The sequence below is a fragment of the Equus caballus genome, chromosome 31 (genome assembly GCF_041296265.1).
Source record: "Equus caballus isolate H_3958 breed thoroughbred chromosome 31, TB-T2T, whole genome shotgun sequence".
NCBI classification, from domain to species: domain Eukaryota; kingdom Metazoa; phylum Chordata; class Mammalia; order Perissodactyla; family Equidae; genus Equus; species Equus caballus.
In genome coordinates, this window is record NC_091714.1 from 2,338,459 (window position 1) to 2,347,170 (window position 8,712).

General features: G+C 50.1%; 1 long non-coding RNA gene across 1 annotated transcript; it reads left to right on the top strand.

The window, feature by feature from the left end:
* Positions 1–7,259: 7,259 nt before the first annotated feature.
* LOC138921688 (uncharacterized) lies at positions 7,260–8,031 on the top strand. Its single transcript, XR_011434478.1, has 2 exons — positions 7,260–7,513; positions 7,767–8,031. It is a non-coding gene; the product is annotated as an uncharacterized lncRNA (long non-coding RNA).
* Positions 8,032–8,712: the final 681 nt, after the last annotated feature.

Sequence of the window (8,712 nt, forward strand, 5' to 3'; positions counted from 1 at the left end):
GGTTACACAACATTGTGAATGAACTTAACGCCACTGAATTGTATGCTTAAAAACCAATTAAAATGGTAAATGTTATGTTATATATATTTTACCACATTTTTGAAAGTAAAAAAAATGAATGCTAAGAACCCTCCCCTCTCGATGTTGATTTCTTTTTCCCTGAGTCAACCCCAATATTCACCACGGTTCAGGACGACAAACCTTCCCGAGGGGCCTGCAGGGCTGGCATGAGCTTCAGATGCGAAGACAAAGGTGGCCCCACACCTGGGGCCTCGCGCCTCTGACCTGCTGCCTGAGCAACGTCAGTGACCCTGGTTGTCCACCTGGCCGTGGGGGACTCATATCTGCTGTTTGATGCCCTCTGACCCACAACTCCTCCGTCTAACCTACTGTTCCATCAGCGTCCTACTGGGTCCTTGTCAGCCAGACCCCCTGCACCCTGGTGTCCCTCCAGGGCCTGCCCGCTAGTCCCATCTTATCTCTCAGTTGATGAAAATGTACAGCCAAGCTTCCAACGAGAGGGCTGGATAGGAAATGTGCACTACGATGGCTGCACAGTAGTTAGAAGCAACAAACTGTGTTTGAGCACATGTCTGTGTGTATTTGTGTGTCTCTGTGTGTCTGTGTAGGCATGTCTGTGTGTGCATGTATGTGTGTCTGTGCTTGTCTGTGTCTGAGTGTCTGTATGCGTGTGTCTGTGTGTCTGTGTGTCTGTGTCTATGTGTCTGCACGTGTATATGTATCTTTGTGTATGTATCTGTATGTATGTGTGTCTGTGTGTAAATGTGTATCTATGTGTGTATATGTGTGTCTGTGTGTGTAAGTAGACGGCAACATACTTAGAGCTTAAAAGCATCATGTTGATGTTAGCTCAGCAACAACCTTCCTCAAGCAAAAAGAGGAAGATTGGAAACAGATGCTAGCTCAGGGCCAATCTTCCTCACCAAAAGAAAAAAGAAAGCATCGTGTTGAGTGAAAAGCGATAAAGGCAGCCCCCCTGAGAACAGGACTGCAGCTGTCACAGAAGACAAGATCAGGCTCATACATCCAACAGTAAGTGTGTGCCACGGGAGGAAGGAACTGGAGTAGGCAATGAGGCCAAAGGGAGACGAAATCAGAAAGGGGGCCTGCCCACCGCTTGCCACCCTCCCTGCCCTCTGCATCACTCAGCAGCACTCCTGTCCCTCAGATTCACCGTCTTAGAAAACGCCACTGTCTTGTCCCATTCTTCCTTGAAAATCCTGCCTGCCTTCCAGTCTCTTTTGGCCGTGCGTTTGCCTGGCCCGTGACTCAGAGCCTCGTTACGTCTTGATGAGAACGTAAACAGATAGCCTTTCTGTCCAGCAAACTCGGCTACATGTACGAAGAGCTTTAAAAATGCCCATATTTCTCCTATTTGGCCTGTGACTCCATCTCCAGGGCTCCCTCCTAAGGGAAGGAGGAGAGATGCAGGCAAAGATTCATTGACAAGTGTGTTCTCCGAAGCGTTGTGTATAAAGGGCCTTTCCAACGCTGCCGCCAGCATGAGCCTTCCAAAGAGAAAGGTGAATCCACCATTCCTCTCGAGGCCAGTGGTCAGTGGGGTCAGCTGGGGTGTTTCTGGGGCGCTGTGATGATCCACTGCCCGATCTGGTGCTGGTGACGCATCGTATTCACTTTATGAAAGTTAGTTAAGCATATGCGTAGGAATTGTGTTCTTTTCTGTATGTATATGACGCTTAAGAAAAGATTTTAAAAAATCCTATGGCCGTTTAAATAGATATTTCTCTAAAGAAGACATACAAAGGGCCAAGGAGCATGTGAAAAGATGCCCCACACCGTTAGTCATGAGGGCAACGCAAATCAAAACCACAAGATACCACTTCACACCCATAGGCTGGTAGAAGCCAAAAAACGGCAAATAACAGGTGTTGGCGAATATACAGGGAAATTATAGCCCTCAGATACCACTGGTGGGAATGCAAAATGGAGCAGCCACTGTGGAAACAGTCAGGCATTTCCTCAAAAAGTTAAAGGCTGAGGAACCAGCCCTTCTAGGCCAAGGTACTGACAAGACTCTCTCCTTGACCACGCTCCAGACAGGCTCCTATGACCTCAACTGTATATAGCCGCAAAGTGGAAACAACCCAAGTGCTCATCAACTGATGGATAGATAAAGTATGGCTGATTCCCACAGTGGAATATTATTCAGCTGTGAAAAGGAATGGAGTTCTGATGCACACTACAACATGCACGGACCTCGAGGACGTCATGCTCAGCAAAGGAGCCACGTCTTATGTGATTCCATCTGTATGATGTCTCCAGAAGAGCTAAATCCACAGAGAAAGTGGGTTGGCGGATGCCAGGGCACGTGGGGAAGGGGAACAGGGAGTGACGGCTTCATGGCTCCAGTTGACAAGTGGAAATGTTCTGGAATGAGTTGTGATGGTCACACAATATTGTGGATACAATGGAAACCACTGAATTGTACGCTCAAGATGATGCTGCCGATGTTATGTGAATTATATCTCACTAATAATAATAAAAGTTTTTAACAATCCAACGGCTTCTTGCCTCACTCTGAGAAAAAAACCAAAGTCCTCATCATGGTCAAGGATGCCCTCCAGGCCTGGCCCCCCACCTCTCTGGCCCTCGCTGGGCCCATGCCCCACACTAGCCTCCCTGCTGCTCCCAGCTGAGTGCTCCCAGCTCAGGGCCTTTGCACAGGCTGTTCCCTCTGCTCTGTGCAGACGTGGCAGGCTCTTTCTCTCTGCTCGAACGTCTTCCCTGCACTAAGACCTTTGACCCCTGACTGACATTTTAAGAACGGCAACCTCCCCCCCGCCCGTCCCCCCCCTGCCCTGCTTGACAGTCTCTTAGCACCAGCACCACCCGCCATTCATGTAGACTACGGTTCACATATTACGACACATCCGCGTGATAGATCATCGTGTGTTATTGATCTGTTCCCTTTTACCCACCGCACGATGATGCCAATCGCCAAGAGGATGAGTTTGCAGCAGAGAAAGGGTTTATTCACCAGCCAGCCAAGCCAGGAGACAGGACAACCAATCTCAAATCTGCCTCCCCCAAAATGGGGATTAGGGATATTTATGGGATGAAGGGCGGGGCGGTCTGAAGTGTGGGGATACATGATTGGGGTCAGGAGAAGTGAGGTAATTGACGATCTGTGCATGTGTAGTCCAGCTTCACGGCTCTTCACAGGACGCGTGTTCACAAAATGGCGGCGTTGCTACAGTCTAAGGGTGGAGTTTTCAGCTCCTTGACGCCAAAGGGTCACCTATGGGTCATCCGCTCAGGCCCAGTGGATGAGCTGGTGGTCTTAACCGGCCTGACCTGGACAGGAAGTCAACTCTGAGTTCCTGAAACACTCAAGCACCTGTTGCCGTGGCGACCCCAGTGTCAGAGATGCTGTCTAGAGAGTGACGGTTTCAGTAACGCATCATCTAACTGCCTCTGCAAACAGATAACCAACTGAGTGTAGTTCAGGGAAGTTGGCCCCGGCTTCATGCGCATCTGTAAAAATACACCTTTATAAGGGATTTTACTGGCAGCGACACGCGGCCAAGAAATGACTTTAAGTTCAATGAAAGCACGAAACAGACTGTCTATTCAGTCCAGGCTCAGTCGTGTTCAATGTGCACATGGGGGAAAGGCCCTTCCCTAGAGAGCTGTGGGGAAACTGAGGAATCGCCCGGGTGGAGCCTGGGAAACCCGGCCCTGCCAACAACGCCGCCTCCTCCAGCAGTGAGGACACTGGACGGTGCCTGGAGGAGAGTCCGCGCCAGGAAGAGAGGTCCACTGAGTCCCTGCGCCAGGCCCTGCGGGAATCCTGCTGCTCTATGACGGTCTCTCCAGTGGATCAGGGAGGAGCCGGACCTGTGAACGTCGGGGAGCAAAGCCGTGGATGGACTTCACCACGAGCCCAAAGCTTCTGCCCTTGGAAAGGGAGAAAGTAAAAGAGAGAGAGGAAGCACCCTTCTCATGGGCTGTCTCATCGCAATCAGAAGAACCTGGAAACTGAAAAGACCCCAAAAGAGAAAGGAGCCTGATTGTTAGCAATCACGGCTGTCTACCGAGGGAGGGGAGGGGTACGCAGGACAAATCTCCCTCTTGACATATTTTTTATCGTTTTAAAGCGAGTCTGGGAACCTCCATGGGCAGGGTGGGGGAGGGGAGGCTTATTTCTTAAACCCTACTCTAGTCCTCTTTTCACTGAAGTCTTAAAAATGCCCAATTCAGGGCCGGCCTGTGGCATAGTGGTTGAGTTCGTGTGCTCTGCTTCAGCAGCCCGGGTTCACAGGTTTGGATCCGGGGTGCAGACCCACACACTGCTCGTCAGGCCGTGCTGTGCCCACGTCCCGCGTGGAAGAACTGGAAGGAGGTACAACTGGGATGTACAACTATGTGCTGGGGCTTTGGGGAGAAAAGAAGAAAAAAGAGGAAGATTGGGAACGGATGTTCGCTCAGGGCCAATCTTCCTCACCAGAAAGCATACTTAAAAAAAAAAAAGTCAAGTGCCTTTAATCTCAGCCTCCTTATTAACATAATGAGCAGCAAGAGACAAGGGGAAGTTGAGGAAGGCTCATGGGACTCCTCCCACTGCTGTCACGGGGGCTGGGGTGGAGACGGGCTACAGACTTTATCTGTGGGCAGAGCACAAGTGGGGCCAGAACAAGTGGCACCAATGGGCAACCGACTCAGGGCCTGTCAGTGTTGGTGACCGGCAGGCCCCGTGGACAGTCAGTGCGCACCTGCCCCCCTCCCTCCTCTGCTCTTCCTGCTACACTTCCATACTTCCGCTTCTCTCTCGTCTCGTGTGTTTATTTCTCTCATTTTCCACGGCAGAATCGAATCATCTCAACGTCCTCAAGACACATCTCACATGTGCCCAACGAGGGGTCTGCTCACCCGCCCCTGCTGCTGCACCGTCTGTCCAGACAACCGTCCCGGAACTCTGCTCCAGGGTTCACCTAGCCCTGCGGTCCACACCCACGAGGCAGAGGAGGGTCCCTTCTTTCGAATGAAACATGAGCAGAAATCAGGGCTGGATCCAGCTCCAGGCAGGGCGGCCCTGTCGGTGTACAGAGACCCTGCGCCCGCTGCTCTCTCCTGCGCACTCAGCATCGTCATCGGATGCAGGGACTGCAAAGCGGGGAGGGAGCAGGAGGGCCAGGCCCATCCCCTCCAAACCTGTCCTCTCACAGATGAACCAGCTGGGCCAAGGGGAAGGAACTTGACCAACCTCACAGACTGAGCACGGGCCGCAGGTCTCCCCAGCGGCTCGTTAAACCCAGACGGCTGGGCCGGCCACAGCGGGTCTGATGCCATGGGTCTGGCCTGGGGCCCAAGAAGGAGCATTTCTAACCAGCTTCCAGGTGGTGCTCATCCTAGTCTGGACCACGCCTGGCCAATCACTGACTTAGAGCAGAGCAGGGCCAGAGCCGTGTCCTAACTCCAGTGCCAGGGCCATTTCTGTTCCACAATACGGATTTATTTAGATTCAGATTAATAAAAATTCTACCAATAGGGGCTGGCCCCATGGCCAAATCGTTAAGTTCACGTGTTGTGTGTTGGGAGACCAGGGTTTCACCATTCGGATGCTGGGTGTGCACATGGCACCACTCATTGAGCCATGCTGAGGCGACATCCCACATAGCAGAGCGAGAAGGACCTACAACTAAAATATAGAACCATGTACTGGGGGGCTTTGGAGAGGAGAAGAAGAAGAAGAAAAAAGAAAGAAGAAGCTTCGCAACAGTTGTCAGCTCAGGTGCCAATCTTTAAAAAAAAATTCTACCAATAAATGAATTTATATACCTAAAAGAAGGTTGAAATCTGAATAAAGAGACCATTGGCCTTTGTCATACTATCTCACAGAAGGTTTAGCAAACACATCACTGTGGTCCCTAAACTAACATTACTGAGGGCATTTTATAGACGTCATCCCACTGCACCCACAGGTCCTTCACTAGGGAGGGACTATTGCTGTCACCATCCTACAGAGGAAGAAGCTGAGGCAGATAAAGTTAGCACAACTGAGCATAGTGGGGAAGAGCGCACATTCTGAAGTCTCCGTCAGAGTCTAGATCCAAACCCCACCACTCAGCAGCTTTTCGCCTTAGGCAGAGCAGTTAATGTGACAGCCATGGTGACGATGATAAAGCTACGATGATGCTGATGGTGATGATCATGGTGTTTATGACGATGATGATGTTAATAGTGAGGATGATGGTGGTGGTGGTGATGATGGTGATGGTTGTGGGGATGCTGATGGTGATGGGAATGATGACAGTGATGGTGATGATGGTGGTGACAGTGATGGTGGTGATGGTTGTGGTGATAATGATCGTGACAGGAATGGTGATGGTGATGATGGTGATGGTGGTGGTGATGGGAATGATGACAGTGATGGTGATGATGGTGATGATGGTGGGGATGGTGATGATGGTGATGGTGGTGGTGATGGTAGTGATGGTGATGGGAATGATGACAGTGATGGTGTTGATGGTGATGATGGTGTTGATGGTGATGATGGTGGGGATGGTGATGATGGGGATGGTGGTGGAGATGGGAATGATGACAGTGATGGTGATGATTGTGATGATGGTGGTGGTGATGATGGGGATGGTGGTGGTGATGATGGTGATGGGAATGATGACAGTGATGGTGTTGATGGTGATGATGGTCGGGATGGTGATGATGGTGATGGTGGTGGTGATGGTGGTGATGGTGATGGGAATGATGACAGTGACGGTGATGATGGTGGGGATGGTGATGATGGGGATGGTGGTGATGATGGTGGTGATGGGAATGATGACAGTGATGGTCATGCTGGGGATGGGGATGATGACGCTGAGGGCAATGATGGTGATGACAGTTTTGAAGTGGAAGCTGGCAGCTGCCGTAAGACACTCTGTGCTTACACTCTGACTGCTCAAAGGCGCAAGGACTTTACTGGGCCTTTCCAAAAAAAACGAAATATTAGGAGGGAAAAATGTCTGGACCAAGAAGCAGAGCTCTCTCTATCAGCTCGAAGGTAAAGTTACCTGCAGAGTGATAAGCGTGGTAAACAAAACAAAGCACTCCCTCAGAGGCCACTTGTGAAATTTCTGAGTGCTTGGCATTGCCGGTGAGAAACAGCCCAGACAGACAAATGGTTCCCACGGCGGTGGGAGTTTATCCTGCCATCTCGAGTCGGAGCCGGGGGGCTGGGCGCACCTGGAGAGCTGCTCTAATTGGGAAGGACAATTCTCTTGACTTTGAACAGTGTAGATCAAGACAGTACACAACTGGATCTCCCCAGGTGGGCTTCTGACGGCTGGAGGAGACCTTCCCGGGCAGACGGAGAGTGAATGGAAACTGACAGCAGACCCGGAGCCTGGCTTCGAAAGCTGCGGGGTTTCAGAGGAAGGCACAGATCGTCGGGCCTGAGAAGAGGAGAGTGACTTTTGAAACCCGTTCCTATAAAATTGATGTGGAGACGTGGTTTTAGTCTTAAGCTAACTTACAAGTACGTATTTGATCCGTGATGCAGTGAAAAGTGGGAACTGATATAAACGCAATGTTAGTATTGAAACAAGAAAAAAATGTAGATAGCGAAACGGTAACTTATTTTCAGGGGAGGAGAGGAAGTAGCTGTGCTGACTGGGGATCTGAGACGGGACGTCTCCAGGGGACGTGGGCATTTCAAGGCTTCCGGGGCCCAGCGCACCGATTCTCTGGGTGTCACTCATTCAAAGCTGTTTTTCTTTCTCTCGGTTCAGGTACTCTGCATGAGAGGATGGGGTGTGGACAACCAGGAGAATGCTATTGTCCAGCAGAAAATGGCTCAGGTGTGAATTGTGGAGGGAAGGACGAGGGCCCTTTGCACATGGACATCAAGGCGGGAGAGAACACAGATGAAAAAAATACATCAAGTTGCTCTATACGCTGCCACCAGAGGGCGCTGTGAACTCACCCAGTTTGGTATTTGCAAAATTAAATATAATTTAATTTTTATTAAATTAAATTTACTTTTCAAAATGAAAATATAATTCTTTTGTGTGACTGGTTATTTACAACTCAGGTGTTTGCAACTCAATATAACAAAACCTTGTATTAAAGTGCCATAATTCCCTAAGGCAGTGCTGATTTTTAAAAAACATACATTTGTAACCCTAGGTCAAAATATACCTTGTTAATCTGATTTTTAGCCAGTTACCATCTGTATTTTATTTTGAGTCACTCTCTCTCAGACTCGCCATCTGTCTTCAGTTTGTAGTTCACCCTGTTTGACACAGACAACAAGATATTTTTTGGTTCCAGCTTCTACTGTTGGAAACATTCGAGTGTGTGGAATGTTCTGTCTTACTCATCGTGGTCTGTGGTTGTAAAAGTCAGATATGCTGACTGAGCTGGGGATTGCCATGATGGTGTCACCCCACGCCCCTGCTCAGGAAGGCGACCTCTGCCCCGGGAGAAAGTGCCCTTTTGGAGGACAATCTGGTTCAGAATCCACTTCTGCTTCTGCCGTCACCACTCCCATTGGAATCAGGACATAAAACCATCATCAGTCTCCAGCAAGAGGCAATGCCCTGTGGCCAGGGGCAGGTCATCACGACCTATAATCACCGCCCAGCAGAGAGGAGAGGACATGAGTCACAACAGGCATTAGCTGTCATCCACACCAGGCACAAGGCTGGACGATGGCAGAGAGAGACAGACAGAGCC